We start from the raw sequence: 20,579 nt of genomic DNA, 5'->3' as shown, positions 1-20,579 counted from the left end.
ATAAGCTTTTTCAGTGGTCTTTTTAAAAAATATATTTATTTAATTATTTGGCTGCGCCAGGTCTTAGTTGCACCACTAGGGATCTTTAGTTGCAGCATGCAGGCTCTTTTAGTTGCAGGAATCTTTAGCTGCGGCATGTGAACTCTTAGTTGCGGCATGTGGGGTCTAGTTCCCTGACTAGAGATGAACCCCGGGCCCCCTGCATTGGAAGTGCAGATCCTTAGCCGCTGGACCACCAGGGAAGTCCTTCAGCAGTCTTTTTAATTTGCAGTGTACAAATCTTTCCTGTCATGTATAACATTATGTCTAAGTATTTTATTTTATTATTTGATGTTATTGTAAATGGAATTGTTTTCTCAATTTCTGTTTTGATTGTTCATTTTTAAGGTTTAGAAACCGAATTGATTTTTGCATGTTGACTTGGTGTCTTGTAAGTTTATTGCAGTCTTTCATTATTTCTAGCAGTTTGTTTTTTTTTTTACAGAATCTTCAGGGTTTTCTACATGTTATATAATGTCAGAGATAATTTTGCTTCCTCTCGTTATTGGGATCCCTATTATCTCTCTTTCTGTGTCTGTGTTCTTTCTAGGACTTCGGGTTATGTTTTTAGAAATACTGAGAGCAGGTATCCTCGTCTTGTTCCTGATCTTAGAGGAAAAGCTTTCATTCTTTCACCATTAAGTATGATGAGAGCTCTGAGGAGCTACTCCACTGAAGCATGGCTTTTAGCATAGTGTTCTACCTTTTCTGAACAGAGAACATATTCAAACATAATGAGGTTGAACCCAAGTTTGTGTGCTCAGTGAGGCCAAACAAACTGAAACGTTGGAGTTTGGAGCAGAGAAAGGTTTATTAATCAAAGAGGCGCCAACCCGGAAGATGGTAGACCTAAGCTTGCCTCAAATGCATCTTGCGGGTTGGCCAGGGTGTAAGATTTTTGGAGAGAAAAGGAGAGAGGGGAGGGGAGTGTCTGTGATCCCAGCTTCCCTGTAAGATCTCAGCTGCAGACTTTGGGCACCACGTTGTGCCATCTTCCTGATTATTCTGTAGGTTCCTGCAAAACAAATTCCTAATCACAGTCTTCTGATCCCTTAACTTCCTTCTGGGAGAAAGCAAAAGCAATAGTTGTGACATTTTATTATTTACTTAGAACCGATGTGATGGCTTAAGAATTTTACTTCTCACTTGGCTCTCTGACTGTCATCAATTTTTTCAGTCCTCCTGGGGCAGCTGGTTGAAGCCACAGTTTGGGCTCATAGATCAAGGTATCAGTTTACGTTACCAGTCATGGGAAAGATTATGTTGGGCTTGCTTTTCCTTTCTTTCTGCATTCCCTCCTTCCCCTAATGAGTATCTGCTTGAATCTGCTCTTTGGAACTCAGGGAAGATCCAGGAGACCGAAGCCTTTTTCTACCAAGAGGAATCACGGCACTTGGAAAGGCTTTTGTATCTAGGAGGGCCCTGCTGGGTCCCGTTTGTTTCAATCCCCCGTTTTATTTTGATACTGCTCAGTCTTGAGGGGAACAGGTGTGGGAAGACAAGAAATGGAATAAAATTTTGGATAGAGAGGTTAATCAAATTCAGCAGGGGAGGACAGATCTAGAGAGACTCACTTTCACAATCATGGCCTCCTACTCTACTGGACTGTTTATTTGGTTTCTTTGTATCTGCACATGTGTGTACAGAAGAAACTCATTCTTCTCCGTTAGATGACCTTTTCCTGTTTTTTTTTTCTTCTGATTTTGCTAAGAACATTCTTGTGCAATCTCCTGGAATATTATGTGTTTTTCTGGAATGTAAATATGACAGTGGAAATTATGGAACATACAGTTGGATACATTACACAGCAAATCATATAATAGATGTAATCCTGCTTTTTCCCTACAGCATCACACTCTCTCCCTTTTTAAATCTCTTTTCTTTCTGTCCTATACTCATATATAATTCTCATAGTTAAAAATTGACAGTATCATATCAATCGCTAAACCAATTCTTTTTTTTTTATTTATTTTTTTTTTATTAGTTTCTGCTTTATAACAAAGTGAATCAGTCATACATATACATCTGTTCCCACATCCCCTCCCTCATGGATCTCCCTCCCTCCCACCCTCCCCATCCCACCCCTCCAGGCGGTCACAAAGCACCGAGCTGATCTCCCTGTGCTCTGCGGCTGCTTCCCACTATCTATCTACCTTACGTTTGGTAGTGTATATATGTCCATGCCTCTCTTTCCCTTTGTCACAGCTTACCCTTCCCCTTCCCCATATCCTCAAGTCCATTCTCAAGTAGGTCTGTGTCTTTATTCCCGTTTTACCCCTAGGTTCTTCATGACATTTTTTTTTTTTTTTAAATTCCATATATATGTGTTAGCATACGGTATTTGTCTTTCTCTTTCTGACTTACTTCACTCTGTATGACAGACTCTAGGTCTATCCACCTCATTACAAATAGCTCAGTTTCGTTTCTTTTTATGGCTGAGTAATATTCCATTGTATATATGTGCCACATCTTCTTTATCCATTCATCCGATGATGGACACTTAGGTTGTTTCCAGCTCTGGGCTATTGTGAATAGAGCTGCAATGAACATTTTGGTACATGACTGTTTTTGAATTATGGTTTTCTCAGGGTATATGCCTAGTAGTGGGATTGCTGGGTCATATGGTAGTTCTATTTTTAGTTTTTTAAGGAACCTCCATACTGTTCTCCATAGTGGCTGTACCAATTCACATTCCCACCAGCAGTGCAAGAGTGTTCCCTTTTCTCCACACCCTCTCCAGCATTTATTGTTTCTAGATTTCTTGATGATGGCCATTCTGACTGGTGTGAGATGATATCTCATTGTAGTTTTGATTTGCATTTCTCTAATGATTAATGATGTTGAGCATTCTTTCATGTGTTTGTTGGCAGTCTGTATATCTTCTTTGGAGAAATGCCTATTTAAGTCTTCTGCCCATTTTTGGATTGGGTTGTTTGTTTTTTTGCTATTGAGCTGCATGAGCTGTTTATAAATTTTGGAGATTAATCCTTTGTCAGTTGCTTCATTTGCAAATATTTTCTCCCATTCTGAGGGTTGTCTTTTGGTCTTGTTTATGGTTTCCTTTGCTGTGCAAAAGCTTTGAAGTTTCATTAGGTCCCATTTGTTTATCTTTGTTTTTATTTCCATTTCTCTAGGAGGTGGGTCCAAAAGGATCTTGCTGTGATTTATGTCGTAGAGTGTTCTACCTATGTTTTCCTCTAAGAGTTTGATAGTTTCTGGCCTTACATTTAGGTCTTTAATCCATTTTGAGCTTATTTTTGTGTATGGTGTTAGGGAATGATCTAATCTCATACTTTTACATGTCCCTGTCCAGTTTTCCCAGCACCACTTATTGAAGAGGCTGTCCTTTCTCCACTGTACATTCCTGCCTCCTTTATCAAAGATAAGTTGGCCATATGTGCGTGGGTTTATCTCTGGGCTTTCTATCCTGATCCACTGATCTATCTTTCTGTTTTTATGCCAGTACCACACTGTCTTAATTACTGTAGCTTTGTAGTATAGTCTGAAGTCAGGCAGCCTGATTCCTCCAGCTCCGTTTTTCGTTCTCAAGATTGCTTTGGCTATTCGGGGTCTTTTGTTTTTCCAAACAAATTTTGAAATTTTTTGTTCTACTTCTGTGAAAAATGCCAGTGGTAGTTTGATAGGGATTGCATTGAATCTGTAGATTGCTTTGGGTAGTAGAGTCATTTTCACAATATTGATTCTTCCAATCCAGGAGCATGGTATATCTCTCCATCTATTTATATCATCTTTAATTTCTTTCATCAGTGTCTTATAATTTTCTGCATACAGGTCTTTTGTCTCCTTAGGTAGGTTTATTCCTAGATATTTTATTCTTTTTGTTGCAATGGTAAATGGGAGTGTTTTCTTGATTTCATTTTCAGATTTTTCATCATTAGTGTACAGGAATGCCAGAGATTTCTGTGCATTAATTTTGTATCCTGCTACTTTACCAAATTCATTGATTAGCTCTAGTAGTTTTTCGGTAGCATCTTTCGGATTCTCTATGTATAGTATCATGTCATCTGCAAACAGTGACAGCTTTACTTCTTCTTTTCCAATTTGGATTCCTTTTATTTCCTTTTCTTCTCTGATTGCTGTGGCTAAAACTTCCAAAACTAGGTTGAATAAGAGTGGTGAGAGTGGGCAGCCTTGTCTTGTTCCTGATCTTAGTGGAAATGGTTTCAGTTTTTCACCATTGAGGACAATGTTGGCTGTGGGTTTGTCATATATGGCCTTTATTATGTTGAGGAAAGTTCCCTCTATGCCTACTTTCTGCAGGGTTTTTATCATAAATGGGTGTTGAATTTTGTCGAAAGCTTTCTCTGCATCTATTGAGATGATCATATGGTTTTTCTCCTTCAACTTGTTAATATGGTGTATCACATTGATTGATTTGCGTATATTGAAGAATCCTTGCATTCCTGGAATAAACCCCACTTGATCATGGTGTATGATCCTTTTAATGTGCTGTTGGATTCTGTTTGCTACTATTTTGTTGAGGATTTTTGCATCTATGTTCATCAGTGATATTGGCCTGTAGTTTTCTTTCTTTGTGACATCCTTGCCTGGTTTTGGTATCAAGGTGATGGTGGCCTCGTAGAATGAGTTTGGGAGTGTTCCTTCCTCTGATATTGTTTGGAAGAGTTTGAGAAGGATGGGTGTTAGCTCTTCTCTAAATGTTTGATAGAATTCGCCTGTGAAGCCATCTGGTCCTGGGCTTTTGTTTGTTGGAAGATTTTTAATCACAGTTTCAATTTCAGTGCTTGTGATTGGTCTATTCATATTTTCTATTTCTTCCTGAGTCAGTCTTGGTAGGTTGTGCATTTCTAAGAATTTGTCCATTTCTTCCAGGTTGTCCATTTTATTGGCATAGAGTTGCTTATAGTAATCTCTCATGATCTTTTGTATTTCTGCAGTGTCAGTTGTTACTTCTCCTTTTTCATTTCTAATTCTATTGATTTGAGTCTTCTCCCTTCTTTTCTTGATGAGTCTGGCTAATGGTTTGTCAATTTTGTTTATCTTCTCAAAGAACCAGCTTTTAGTTTGGTTGATCTTTGCTATCGTTTCCTTCATTTCTTTTTCATTTATTTCTGATCTGATCTTTATGATTTCTTTCCTTCTGCTAACTTTGGGGGTTTTTTGTTCTTCTTTCTCTAATTGCTTTAGGTGCAGGGTCAGGTTGTTTACTCGAAATGTTTCCTGTTTCTTAAGGTGGGATTGTATTGCTATAAACTTCCCCCTTAGAACTGCTTTTGCTGCGTCCCATAGGTTTTGGGTCGTCGTGTCTCCATTGTCATTTGTTTCTAAGTATTTCTTAATTTCCTCTTTGATTTCTTCAGTGATCACTTCATTATTGAGTAGTGTATTGTTTAGCCTCCATGTGTTTGTATTTTTTACAGATCTTTTCCTGTAATTGATGTCTAGTCTCATAGCATTGTGGTCGGAAAAGATACTTGATACAATTTCAATTTTCTTAAATTTACCAAGGCTTGATTTGTGACCCAAGATATGATCTATCCTGGAGAATGTTCCATGAGCACTTGAGAAAAATGTGTATTCTGTTGTTTTTGGGTGGAATGTCCTATAAATATCAATTAAGTCCATCTTGTTTAATGTATCATTTAAAGCTTGTGTTTCCTTATTTATTTTCATTTTGGATGATCTGTCCATTGGTGAAAGTGGGGTGTTAAAGTCCCCTACTATGATTGTGTTACTGTCGATTTCCCCTTTTATGGCTGTTAGTATTTGCCTTATGTATTGAGGTGCTCCTATGTTGGGTGCATAAATATTTACAATTGTTATATCTTCTTCTTGGATCGATCCCTTTATCGTTATGTAGTGTCCTTCTTTGTCTCTTCTAATAGTCTTTATTTTAAAGTCTATTTTGTCTGATATAAGAATTGCTACTCCAGCTTTCTTTTGATTTCCATTTGCATGGAATATCTTTTTCCATCCCCTTACTTTCAATCTGTATGTGTCTCTAGGTCTGAAGTGGGTCTCTTGTAGACAGCATATATATGGGTCTTGTTTTTGTATCCATTCAGCCACTCTGTGTCTTTTGGTGGGAGCATTTAGTCCATTTACATTTAAGGTAATTATTGATATGTATGTTCCTATTCCCATTTCCTTAATGGCTTTGGGTTCGTTATTGTAGGTATAGTCCTTCTGTTGTGTTTCTTGCCTAGAGAAGTTCCTTTAGCATTTGTTGTAAAGCTGGTTTGGTGGTGCTGAACTCTCTCAGCTTTTGCTTGTCTGTAAAGGTTTTAATTTCTCCATCAAATCTGAATGAGATCCTTGCTGGGTAGAGTAATCTTGGTTGCAGGTTTTTCTCCTTCATCACTTTAATTATGTCCTGCCACTCCCTTCTGGCTTGTAGAGTTTCTGCTGAGAGATCAGCTGTTAACCTGATGGGGATTCCCTTGTGTGTTATTTGTTGTTTTTCCCTTGCTGCTTTTAATATGATTTCTTTGTGTTTAATTTTTGACAGTTTGATTAATATGTGTCTTGGCGTATTTCTTCTTGGATTTATTCTGTATGGGACTCTCTGTGCCTCCTGGACTTGATTAACTATTTCCTTTCCCATATTAGGGAAGTTTTCAACTATAATCTCTTCAAATATTTTCTCAGTCCCTTTCTTTTTCTCTTCTTCTTCTGGAACCCCTATAATTCGAATGTTGGTGCGTTTAATGTTGTCCCAGAGGTCTCTGAGACTGTCCTCTGTTCTTTTCATTCTTTTTTCTTTATTTTTCTCTGCATCAGTTATTTCCACTATTTTATCTTCCACCTCACTTATCCGTTCTTCTGCCTCAGTTATTCTGCTATTGATCCCATCTAGAGTATTTTTCATTTCATTTATTGTGTTTTTAATCGATGCTTGATTCATCTTTAGTTCTTCTAGGTCCTTGTTAACTGTTTCTTGCATATTGTCTATTCTATTTCCAAGATTTTGGATCTGGGAAATAGAATCTTGGATCATCTTTACTATCATTATTCTGAATTCTTTTTCAGGTAGACTGCCTATTACCTCTTCATTTGTTAGGTCTGGTAGGTTTTTATCTTGCTCCTTCACCTGCTGTGTGTTTTTCTGCTTTCTCATTTTGCTTATGTTACTGTGTTTGGGGTCTCCTTTTTGCAGGCTGCAGATTCGTAGTTCCCGTTGTTTTTGGTGTCTGTCCCCCGTGGCTAAGGTTGTTTCAGTAGGTTGTGTAGGCTTCCTGGTGGGGGGGACTAATGCCTGTGTTCTGGTGGTTGAAGCTCGATCTTGTCTTTCTGGTGGACAGGTCCACGTCTGGTGGTGTGTTTTGGGGTGCCTGTGGCCTTATTATGTTTTTAGGTAGCCTCTCTGCTAATGGGTGGGGTTGTGTTCCTGCCTTGCTAGTTGCTTGGCATAGGGTGACCAGGACTGTAGCTTGCTGGTCGTTGACTGAAGCTGGGTGCTGGTGTTGAGATGGAGATTTTCGCTGCTTGATATTATGTGGAGCTGGGAGGTCTCTTGTGGACCCGTGTCCTGAAGTTGGCTCTCCCACTTCAGAGGCACAGCACTAACTCCTGGCTGCAGCACCAAGAGCCTTTCATCCACCCGGCTCAGAATAACAGTGAGAAAAAGTAGAAAGAAATAATTAGTAGAAGAAAGAAAGAGAGATTGAAAGAAAGGAAGAAGGGAAGTAAGGAAGGAAGGAAGGAAGAAAGAAAGAAAGGAGGGAGGGAGGAAGGATGGAAAGAAAGGAAAGAAAGGAGGGAGGGAGGGAGGAATGAAAGCAAAAGGAAGAGTGAATGGAAGAAGAGAGGGAGGGAGGGAGGAAGGAAAGAAAGAAAGAAAGACAGGAGGGAGGGAGGGAGGGAGGAAGGAAAGAAAAAGAAAGTGGAAAGAAGAAGGGTGGGAGGGAGGGAGGGATGGAGGAAAGAAAAAGAAAGAAGGAAAGGAGGAGCGGAGGGAGGGAGGGAGGAAGGGAAGGGAGGAAAAAAAGAAAGAGCAGGTAAAGTAAAATAGAATAAAGTATGAAATATAGTAGCGTTATTAAAATTAAAAAGTAATTATTGAAAAAAAACACGGACCGAAAGAACCCTGGGACATATGGTGGAAGCAAAGCTATACAGAGAGAATCTTACACAGAAGATTACACATACACATTCACAAAAAGAGAGCAGGGGGAAAAATCAAAAATCTTGCTCTCCAAGTCCACCTCCTCGATTTGGGATAATTCGTTGTAAAAAGAGGAAAAGGGCGAAAAGTCTGAAATCTTGCTAAGTCCACCTCCTTAATTTGAGATAATTCGTTGTAAAAAGAGGGAAAAAAAAGGGGGGGAAAGTCTTAAATCTTGTCCTCAAGGTCCACTTCCTCAATTTGGGATGATTCGCTGTCCATTCATGCACTCCACAGACGCAGGGCACATCAAATGGACCGTGGAGCTTTAATCCGCTGCCTCGGAGGCTGCACAGAGAGATTTCCCTGTCTCTGCTCTCACAGCTCCCGGGTCTCAGCCTTGGACCTGGCCCCGCCTCTGCGCGTAGGTCGCCGGAGGGCGTCCGTTCTTCGCTCAGACAGGACGGGTTTAAAGGAGCCGCTGATTCGGGGGCTCTGGCTCACTCAGGCAGAGGGGAGGGAGAGGAATGCCCTCTCCTCGCGCACCAGGCAACAAAAGGGAAAGAAGTCTCTTGCCTCTCCGGTAGCTCCAGACCCTTTCCCCGGACTCCCTCCGGGCTAGCACTAACCCCTTCAGGGTCTCTTCCTGCCGCCAGCCCCAGACCTCTCCCTGCGCTCCGACTGAAAGCCGATACCCGAGCCTCAGCTCCCAGCCCCGCCCGCTCTGGCGGCCGAGCAGACAAGTCTCTCGGGCTGGTGTGTGCCTGAGGGCACCGATCCTCTGTGCCAAAATCTCTCTGCTTTGCCCTCCACACCCCTGTTGCTGTGCTCTCCTTCGCTACTCCGAAGCTTTCCCCCTCCGCCACCTGCAGTCTCCGCCCTCGAAGGGGCTTGTAGTGTGTAGAAACCTTCCCTCCTTCACGGCTCCCTCCCACTGGTGCAGGTCCCGTCCATATCCTATTGTCTCTGTTTATTCTTTTTTTCTTTTGACCTACCCAGGTATGTGGGGAGTTTCTTGCCTTTTGGGGGGTCTGAGGTCTTCTGTCAGCGTTCAGTAGGTGTTCTGTTGGAGTTGTTCCACGTGTAGATGAATTTCTGATGTATCTGTGGGGAGGAAGGTGATCTCCGCGTCTTACTCTTCCGCCATCTTCCTCCGGCTCCTCTTTTTTTTTTTAAGGTCAGTATTTTAGTTGCCCTTGTACAGTTATATTCACACAGGTATGCAGTCACCAGCTGTGCTCCCATGTATACATATACCCTGCCTGCCACTCAAATCCTTTTTCAGTCCTGACTTTTCCTCACATGGTATCTTGATGTCCTGGAAACACTGTCATTTGCTCCAATATTTAAGTTGTTCTCCTTGTGGTCCCCAAGTCGACAGCACTCCTTCACCCATCCGTCCACATTCCACATCACTCGCACTGTAGAAAAGATCCATCATAATCTGTTGAACAGCTTTCTCAGGACATGACCCAAGTCACTACCTGCCACAATGATGACTCAGAAACCATATCCCAGAGGGACGGCTGAATAAACTTAGTGGTTACATAGCTGACTTCTTCTTGCATCTCCCTTGACGTTTTCTTTCTAAACTTCTGGTATTAGTTGTATTGTTTGGTAATCTGTCCTGCCTGTGGGTGGTCATGCTTAAGAATGAGCGTTCTCAGTCTGTAGGTCCAGATTCAAGTTACGGTTCTCTCACCCCTTTCTGTGTCAGTTGGGTTAATGTACATAAACCTGTGCATCTACTGCCCTAATTTTAAAAATCATGTTAATTTACCTCAAGCCTTTTAAAACAAATTTTTGCTGTTAGATGGCTTAGAATATTGCATGTTTTTTCATAAATAGTGAAAAGTTACTTTTTTAGAAAAAGATATGTTAGTATTCTGTCATGTTTTTCATGATACGCCTTTGTCTGCATTATATCCTGTTTGCTTTTCGTTTGCACTTTGTTCTCAACAACGTGGCTGACCTCAGTTAATGAGTAACCAAAGTGTTCACTGTTCATTCCATATATTTTGGAACTACCTTTTTAATGGTACTGTATAGATAGGGAATGCTCTACTTATTGCCTGATAGAGAACTGAAGAATATTTTACATATTAATTTATATGTGTGATTTATAGATGATGGTTGTTCAGCATGTATTATGCAATACAACTAACATGTACTACTTGTTAATGTTATAAAATGCTTTTCCTTATGGGTACATAGTTTTATAGCATTATTTAGAAAAATGCATTGTTTTCTTAAAAACTCTTTTGTTGAATTCTTCACTTCCTCTATGCTATATCTGTTTTACAATTCTAAAGAGCCATTTACTTAGATTATTCATTGGCAGAGTTTATTTTGGATTATTTACCATTACAATTTATTGTCAGTTATTTAGCATTGATTTATGTATAGTAAGTATGCAGAATATATCTGCAGTATAAAATGTTTTCTCCTCAATTATGAGACAGCAGCATGTTTACTGTTAATTAGTATGGTCTTTGGGGTTATGGTGGAAAAATACCCTTTCTTTGAGAGCTGACATATGTTTGTCAAATGTGAGGGTTTTTGTCTTAGGAGGTTGAAACTAGACTACCCTAAAAGTAATTTGAATTATATTTTATCACTCTTTCTTTAGTTAAGCATTACATGCTTTGAGTTTATAAAACTTTTAAGATCATGTTTGGAAAGTTTCATAACTGTGCTTGGTATAAGTATTACTTTTGGGGGCTTCCCTGGTGGCACACTGGTGGAGAGTCTGCCTGCCGATGCAGGGGACATGGGTTCGTGCCCCGGACCGGGAAGATCCCACATGCCGTGGAGCAGCTAGGCCCGTGAGCCGTGGCTACTGAGCCTGCACGTCCAGAGCCTGTGCTCCGCAACGGGAGAGGTCACAACAGTGAGAGGCCTGTGTACTGCAAAAAAAAAAAAAAAAAAAAAAGTATTACTTTTGGTGTTATATCATGTATTCAACACAAAATATTTATTTGTGAATTGTAGTGACAGGATACCTATAGGTGTTTATGTCTTGTATATATTTTTCCTATACATGCGATCAAGCAATTACAACCAAAAGTGAACACTGATCCAGGAGAAGTGTTCCAAACACTGATGTTGGGAAGACCTGAAAACCATGAAATCAAACATTTGCACATCAGAGAAATTCAGGAAGATATGTATGTCTTTGAGTGTTGGTGCAGAGATAATGAAAGAAATGACAAAGGAATGCCTGTAATCCATAACGGAAATCTCACGGATGAAAGAGATTGACATGGTAAAAGGGATGTAGGAATCAAACCCATTGGAAATAGGCTTGGATTAAATGTTCAAGAGAAACTGCAGATGTTTAAAACTGATGGGATATTTTATGAATGTAATGAAGTTGAAAGATCTAGCAACAGTAGTTCCTCATTTTCACCACTTCCAAATAATTCCTCCTAATGTCAAAACCAACGTCCCTAATATATATGAGAATGATTTTATCCATCTTTCAATACAGACACAAGATCAGAAAGCACTCAGAGAAAGACCTCACAAATGTAATGAGTGTGGAAAAACCTTTCTTCAGGGATCACACCTCATTAGACATCGGATCATCCACACAAGAGAGAAATTACATAAATGTGATGTATGTGGCAGAGTCTTTAGTCATAAGGCAAAGCTTGTAACCCGTCAGAGAATTCATGCTGTGGAGCAGCCTTAACAAATGTAATGAGTGTGACAAAACCTTTTTTCAGGGATCTCACCTCATTAGACATCAGATCATCCACACAAGAGAGAAATTACATAAATGTGATGTATGTGGCAGAGTCTTTAGTCATAATTCAAAGTTTGCAATCCATCAGAGAATTCATACCGTGGAGCAGCCTTACAAATGTAATGAGTGTGGCAAAACCTTTAATGGCAGCTCATACCTCAGGAGACATCAGATCATTCATATAGGAAAAAGTGTATATAAATGTGATATATGTGGCAAACTCTTTAACCAAAACTCACACTTTGCTGCTCATCGGAGGGTTCATACTGGAGAGAAACCGTATCAGTGTAATGACTCTGGCAAGGTTTTTAGTCAGTATGGAAACCTTGCAAGTCTTCAGAGAGTTCGTACTGGAGAGAAACCTTATGAATGTAATGAATGTGGTAAGGCCTTTAGTCAAAAACCATGTCTTCAAGTTCATTGGCGAATACATACTAGAGAGAAGCCTTTCAAATGTAATGAGTGTGGCAAGTTCTTCAGTCTAAAATCACACCTTACAAGTCATCAAAATTCACATCTTACAGGTCATCAGAGAGTACATAACGTAGAGAAAGCTTTCATATGTAATGAGTGTGGCAAGGCCTTTAGTGTAAAGGGAACCCTTTTAAGTCGTCAGAGAATTCATAGTGGAGAGAAACCTTACAAATGTAATGAATGTGGTAAGGCCTTTCCACAAAAGTCACATCTTGGAATTCTTTGGAGAATTCATAGTGGAGAGAAACCTTTCAAATGTATTGAGTGTGGCAAGTTCTTTAGTCGAAATTCATATCTTATAAGTCATCAGGGGGTACATATCGTAGAGAAAGCTTTCAGATTTAATGAGCGTGGCAAGACCTTTAGTGTAAAGGGAGCCCTTTTAAGGCATGACAGAGTTCATACTGGAGAGAAACCTTACAGCTGTGATGAGTGTGGAAAGGCCTTTAGTCGAAAATCACATCTTTGACTTCATTGGAGAATACATACTGGAGAGAAACCTTTCAAATGTAATGAGCGTGGCAAGTTTTTCAGTAGAAATTCACACCTTAAAAGTCATCAAAATACACACCTTAGAATTCATCAGACAGTACATATTGTAGCAAAACCTTTCAAATGTAATGGATGTGCCAAGGCCTTTAGTTGCAAATCACATCTTTGAGTTCATTGGAGAATACATACTGGAGAGAAACCACACAAATGTAATGAGTGTGGCAGGGTTTTTCGTCAGTATGCAACCCTTGCAAGTCATCAGAGAGTTCATACTGGAGAGAATCCTTTCAAATGTAATGAATGTGGCAAGGCCTTTGGTCAAAAATCACACCTTCGAGTTCATTGGAGAATTCATACTGGAGAGAAACCATACAAATGTAATTCATACTGGAGAGAAACCATACAAAACACCTGGAATGTCGCAAGGTGTTTAGTCGGAAATCAAACCTTGCAGTTCATAAGAGAATTCACACTGGAGGAAAACTTTTCACATGTAATGAGTGTGGCAAGGCCTTTAGTGTAAAGGGAAACCTTTTAAGTCATCAGAGAGTTCATACTGGAGAGAAACCTTACAAATGTAATGAATGAGGCAGGGCCTTTAGTCGAAAATCACATCTTTGAGTTCATTGGAGAATACATACTGGAGAGAAACCACACGAAGCAATATGGTTTGCTAAGTCTCATTTTTGAAGATCAAAAATGTAGAACAGTGAGAATTTATGTTGAAGAGCGAACTTTCAAATGTAGTGGATGTTGTAAATTTTTACATCACGTATGCACACCTTTGGTGTTGAGAGCATTCATACAGGTCAAAATGTGTACACATGGAAGCTCCTTGAAATAGTGTGTACGTATGGTTCACCCAAGAACACATATTTGGGAGAATTCTTAAAAATTTAAGGCATCTGGTGAATATTTTGAGCAATTCTTACAACAGACCATACACTAGAGAATGCATACTAGGAATAAATCTTTACCTCTTTGAGATATTACATACAGCAGAACCATGACAAGTCACCAGCTGTTAAAACTTAGGACGTGATGTATATATTTGAGGAAGAAGGACATGTATGGAAATGGCCCATTGTCTCCAGTGTATAAAATATTCAAGTATTTCATTTTTCTCGAAAAGCATACATTACTATTTGTGCTTTTCAATCTGAAGTTTGAAGTAATAGGGAAGAACAGGGACTTCCCTAGTGGGCCAGTGGTTAAGACTCTGTGCTTCCAATGCAGCAGGTGTGGGTTTGATCCCTGCTCGGGGAACTAAGATCTCAAATGCTGCATGGTGTGGCAAAAAAAAAAAAAAAAAAAAAAAAAGGATGAAGTAATAGAGAAGAAGAAATATGATTCCATATTGGACTTGTTTCTTTTACTTTAACCTTTGTATTCTATTGCTTTTGGTAGAAGTCAGTCACTAAAGGGATGTTGCCTGTACACTTAAATTATATATAATGGGCCATCTCTGGGTACACGCCACCCTTGTAATGAGTGTTAATGTAAAATACCTTTGCTTAGCTCCCAGGAAGCATCCTGACCAGGCCCACCTGTGAATGGCTTCAGGAAGGAAGAAATTAACATACCCCTTCCAGAGTGTCACCAGAAAATAAACCAGTGCATCTAAGAAAAGGAAAATTTTATTTGAGCCAAAATAGAGGATTGTATCCTGGGAAGAGCATCTCAGAAAGCTCTGAGAACTGTTCTGCCTGTTAGAAATCAAAGCACAGTTATATAGTTTTTGTGAGACAGACAGCTATACATCAAATGACATATTTTTGACAGTTCACATAATCCAGGTCTAAGCATCATCATGGTGGGTCATGTGAACCTTTACAAGATCAAAAAGGAATGTTATATTTTAAGGAGTTGCCTTGTTGATGCTAGGAGAATGTGTCTTTATGGTTGAGTATTTATCCCTGCTGATGGGTAAGGTTTGGTTGATGTATCAGGCAAATACACAATGCACAGTGGGGGGAGAGAGGAAGCCAAAAGGCAGAGAAGAATTTATGTAAATTTTTCTTGTCTTGCCATAAAGTATAAATTTTATTTCACGGGAGTCTGACCTGAAGCAGGACTTTACTCCCTCCCCTTTTAGTATCAAAGAAGGCTGAATTCTAACTCAGGGAAGATGATTCTTTGGGACAGTTGTTGACGATCTTCTCGGTCTGCTGGTTTTCTGAATAAAGGTGTCGTTCCTTGTCCCAGCAACTAGTCTCTCGATTTATTGGCCTGCAGCGAGCAGTAAGAGCTTAGCATTGGAAACATGGTGACCTTATGCCTTCATTATAGGCCTTGATGACAGTCTCTGGGAAGGAATCAGTAAGATGAAGGGGCCAACTTCATTAGTTGTGGTTCATTCGCATCCATGTTCCCTGGAAAAACAAGGCCCCTGAATTATTAAATTCAATAGTGTGTGAATTAGCGTCAGGGAGGGCCAGAGAATAGTGTAAGACTGTGACTTGACTCATCATGATTATTATATTCAGGGTGCCCTTTCATAGATAGACCACTGGGTGTTATAGTGCAGAATGCTTTACCAGCTGACCATGAACGAGGCAGGAAGAATATCAAGCGATTGGGTTTTATTTGTTTTTGTTTTTATTTTAAAAATTTTTTGGCCTTGCCGTACAGCATCGGGGATCTTAGTTCCCCAGCCAGGAATGAAACCTGTGCCCCCTCCAATGGAAGCACTGGTAGCAGGAGCCTTAACCACTGGATCGCCAGGGAAGTCCCTGGGCTTTTTTTTACCTGAGAGGAGAGTGACAGGTTACTGGGGACTGTTTATCCAGTAGCAATAATGCAGGGGTAAACTTCATCACTTTCTCCATTGAGTGGCAATAGTAGTTTTATATATATATGTTTAAAGGAAAATTAGTCTTATTGTTGGAAATTGAAGAGAGAAATATTCTGGAGAGGAACATTTAATGAAAATATTCAGAACAGTGTGTGTATGTATATGATTCACACTTAACTCTTGCCATTACATTTTGCTGCTGTTTTATTCAGAATGTATCATTAGTCTCCTGTTTTAACTAACAAAGTAATCAACTTTGTCACAAGACTGGATGTATGTTATTCCTTTTTCCAACAGTTTTATTCCGTCTCCGTACTTTATAGCAGAAGCTAGCAATGCACCATTAGTATCTCAGGGTTGAAAGCATCTATAACAATCTTTCTAATATGGGATCAAACAACATACAAGTCGGAGATTATATACTCGTAATTTGTACTTGAGTTATTCTCTCCACACTCTATTGCAGAATATTCAGATGACTATAGTGCAAATCGTATAGCAGTACATTTCAGACTCTTGACTTCAAGTGTACAACAGTTCAACCAAGGAAATGGAAAGATCTAATTGGCTTTATCGAACGCTTCATGAATTGGGCAGCATCGCACCTAGTAAATAAAGAAGTGCTCCATGGAGCTGTACAAAGTGGAAAAGCCCGTGATGTTGAGCATATTTTCAGGTGCTTTCTTTCTTTTCTTTTTTAAATTTATTTTATTTTTGGCTGCATTGGGTCTTTGTTGCTGCATGCGGGCTTTCTCTAGTTGTGGCGAGTGGGGGCTACTCTTTGCTGTGGTGCGCGGGCTTCTCATTGTGGTGGCTTCTCTTGTGGAGCGCGGGCTCTAGGCGCGTACACTTCAGTAGTTGTGGCACATGGGCTTCGTTGCTCCATGGCATGTGGGATCTTCCTGGACCAGGGCTCGAACCCCTGTCCCCTACCTTGGCAGGCAGACTCTTAACCACTGTGCCACCAGGGAAGCCCTCAGGTGCTTTCTGAATGTGTATCTATGACAGATTTTTGGTTTGTGCTTACTGTGAAGTTTTTATATGGATATAGAACTCTGCACTTCCTATACTTAGGTGACACTTTCTTTTCCCTTGTTAGGGAATTTTTCAGTTATTGTCTCTTCAGATATTTTCTCAGGCCCTCTCCCTCTCTTCTCCTTCTGGATGCCCTATAATGTGAATATTGGAACACTTGCTGTTGTCCCAGAGGTCTCATAAACTGTCCTCCTTTCTTTTCATTCGTTTTTCTTTTTTCTGTTCGGGAGTGGTTTCCACTACTCTGTCTTCCAGCTCACTGACCATTCTTCTGCCTCATTTAGTCTACTGTTGATTCCTTCTAGTTTTTTTGGGTTTTTTTTCTTTACATTTAAGTTGTTGTATTCTTCAGTTCTGTTGGATTGTTATACTTTCTAAGTCTTTGTTAAAAACTTTTTGTTTCTTGCTCTGTGCATCCATTCTCCTTCTGACGTCCTTGATCACCTTTATGGTCATTACTCTGAGCTCTTCCTTTGGTAGATTGCATGTCTTCATGTAACTAAGTTCTTCTGGGGTTTTATCTTCTTCCTTTATCTGAACCATAATCCTCTGTCGCCTCATTCTGTCTAAATTGCTATTTGTTTTTCTATGTATGTGGTAGGGTAGCTGCGCTTCTCATCCTTGGAGAGATGAGAAAGTGTTCCCACTTTAGGAGACATCCTTTGTGTCCCAGCAGTGCACTCCCCTCTTGTAAGCCAAGGGTCAGGGGCCAGCTGGTCCCAGGGTTGTGTCTGGCCTGTGTTTGCAGGTTCTGTCTGTAGACTGCAGGACTTCAGTTTTTTTGCTTCTCGCGTGTGCCCCATGGTGGGTGAGGCTGGTCTCGAGGCTTGTGCCTGCCCACTGGTGTGTGGAGCTGGGTCTTGGCCCTCTGGTGGGCAGGGCCAGGTGTAGATGCATGTGTAGAGATGGCTGTGGGCTCAGGATTTCTTTAGGCAACCGGTCAGCTATGGTTGGGGCTGTGTCCCCACCCAGTTTCTTGTTTAGCCTGAGCAGTCCCAGCACAGGAGCCTACAGGCTGTTGGATGGTGCTGGGTCATGGTGCTGACATGTCAGCCTCCTGGAGAGCTCATGCAGATGAATGCTTCCCAAGATGTCTGCCACCAGTGTTTATGTCCCCAGTGTGAGCCACAGACGCCTCCCCAGTAGACCATGTAAGACCAGCAGATAGGTCTGGCCCATGCTTCTATTCTATTACTGCTTTTGCCTTTTGTCTCTGTATGTGGGCCTTTGAAGAGTGAGATATTGGGCTTCCCTGGTGGCCCAGTGGTTAAGAATCCACCTGCCAATGCAAGGGACACGGGTTCAAGCCCTGGTCTGGGAAGATCCCACATGCCGTGGAGCAACTAAGCCCATGCACCACAATTACTGAGCCTGTGATCTAGAGCCTGCGAGCCACAACTACTGAGCCTGCATGCCACAACTACTGAAGCCCACCCACCTAGAGCCTGTGCTCTGCAACAAGAGAAGCCACAGTAATGAGAAGTCCGTGCACTGCAACGGAAACCCAATGCAGCCAAAAATAAATAAATAAAATTTTTTTTAAAAAAGTGAGGTATCGGGCTCCCCTGGTGGCGCAGTGGTTGAGAGTCCGCCTGCTGATGCAGGGGACACGGGTTCGTGCCCCGGTCCAGGAAGATCCCACATGCCGCGGAGCGGCTGGGCCCGTGAGCCATGGCCACTGAGCCTGCGCATCCGGAGCCTGCGCTCCGCAACGGGAGAGGACACAACAGTGAGAGGCCCGCGTACCGCAAAAAAAAAAAAAAAAAAAAAAAAAGAAAGTGAGGTATCTGTGAGGGAGTGAGTCGCAAGTTCCCACAGGGCTTTGTGGGAGGGGTGAAGGGTCCAGCTGAGGTCCTTTGCGGACTAGATCAGATCTGGGAAGCCAAGCTGGAAAGGTCACCTCCCTTTCCTCTCACACCCCACCTTAGTGCCACCCCCCAGCTTCCTGCAGCCCTTGGTATCCATTGGATTAACCTCCAAGGGCATCCCAGTCCTCACCTTTGTGTCCACCTGGCCTAGGCCCTTAGGTCTCTGTTAGTGCTGCCCCTGTGAGTTAGGCCATTTCCAGGGAAAGTTTAGGTAGCTGGCTTGCTGCAGGGGCATGGGGTTGTGCTGGGTGACCTCAGCACCAGGGTCCTAGGTGAAGGTGGCCAGAATGAGCCAGATCTGATTGTTGCACAGGCACTGGTATGACCTAGTGCAAAAATGGAGGTGGTTTTTCAAGCCTAGGCACCCTTTCACAGAGAATGGTGGTGTTAACAATTGCCTGTTCTTTATGCGACTGTTAACAATCAAGATGGAACATGCTGAAGCCTCTTCTCGTCCCCTGAGTCGGAATGATATTGGTTTAATTTTCTGTTTGATGATATTTGATGCAATAACATACGTTACAGTCAAATGGATATTGGATGCAATTCATCCAATCAGAAAGGAAAAGCTCTGAAACAGGCAGAAAAATTGATGAAGCCAATTGGCGTGAAAAATGTGAAGCTTTCAGAATATGAAATGGGTGTTGCTGCTCATCAACTAGACCATCTGAACACGTACATTACTTGGAGTGATATAGGAGGTTTAAATGATGTCATTACGGATCTGAAAGATACAGTCATCTTACCTATCAAAAAAAAAACGTTTGGGGCTTCCCTGGTGGTGCAGTGGTTGAGAGTCCGCCTGCCAATGCAGGGGACACGGGTTCGTGCCCCGGTCTGGGAGGATCCCACATGCCGTGGAGCGGCTGGGCCCGTGAGCCATGGCCGCTGAGCCTGCGCGTCCGGAGCCTGTGCTCCGCAACGGGAGAGGCCACAACAGTGAGAGGCCCACGTACCGCAAAAAAAAAAAAAAAAAAAAAAAAAAAAAAATTTCTTTGAAAATTCCAAGCTTCTGCAGCCTCCAAAAGGTGTTTTTCTCTATATGCCTCCATGCTGTGGTAGAACATTGTTTACCAAGGCTACAGCCAAAAAAGCAGGTTGTTGTTAACCTTCAGCCTTCAACACTGACCAGTAAGTGGTATGGAGAATCTCAGAAACTAGCTGCTGCTCTTTTCTCCCTGCCATGAAGCCACAGTCTTCCATCATCTTTATAGATGAAATTGACTCCTTTCTATGAAAACGTTCAAGTTCTGACCATGAAGCTACAGCCATGATGAAAGCTCAGTTGATGAGTCTTTGGGATGGATTGGGTACTGATCACAGGTGCCAGGTCATAGTGATGGGAGCTACAAATCATCCTCAGGATTTTGACTCAGATATAATTGGAAAAATGCCTATGAGATTTCATGTCAACCAGCCTGTTCTAAAACACACCTCAATGTGGGAGTTGGCTACCGGCGATGCATCCAAAAATATATTGCTGTGATTTATGTATCCTGACATATTTTTGAAAATAACGTGTAATCTGCTGTTTTTTAATGTTGTCCTAAAATTCTTGATTCTATCCCCTGATTTGACGGTGGTACGGAGTTCATCCATGTGAGGTGATTTCCTTTGTCCTTGTTCTGTCAATTACTGGGAGAGATGTATCAAAATCTCAAGGTATAATTGTGGATTTGTGTATTGATCCTTTCAGTTCTATCAGTGGTTGCTTCACACATTTTGCTGCTGTTCTTTTGTGCATATACACTTAGGATTGTGTGGTCTTCATGGTAGATTGGCCCTTTTTTCATTATGTCATTTGCTATTACCCTTGGTAATTTTATTTTCTTTGAACTTTTTTATCTGCTATTAAGATGACACTCCTCTTTCCTTTCAGTTCATGTTTACATGGTATAACTTTTTTATTCTATTGACATTGTGAGTGAGATAAATCTTTGTTGCGTGAAGCTGTTCCATGCATTGTAGGATGTTTACTAACATCACTGGACTGTACACATTAGACACCAGAAGCACTACCCCAGTTATGACACTAAAAGGTGT

The 20,579-nt window shown here is 41.1% G+C and overlaps 1 pseudogene across 1 annotated transcript; it reads left to right on the top strand.

Annotated features, from left to right (window-relative positions):
* The first annotated feature begins 18,311 nt into the window (after positions 1-18,311).
* LOC307066462 (outer mitochondrial transmembrane helix translocase-like) lies at positions 18,312-20,035 on the top strand (annotated as a pseudogene). Its single transcript has 2 exons — positions 18,312-19,298; positions 19,527-20,035. The product of its transcript is annotated as an outer mitochondrial transmembrane helix translocase-like (transcript).
* Positions 20,036-20,579: the final 544 nt, after the last annotated feature.

The sequence above is a fragment of the Hyperoodon ampullatus genome (genome assembly GCF_949752795.1).
Source record: "Hyperoodon ampullatus genome assembly, chromosome: 18".
Lineage (NCBI taxonomy): Eukaryota > Metazoa > Chordata > Mammalia > Artiodactyla > Ziphiidae > Hyperoodon > Hyperoodon ampullatus.
This window is presented reverse-complemented; position numbering and strand designations above follow the sequence as displayed.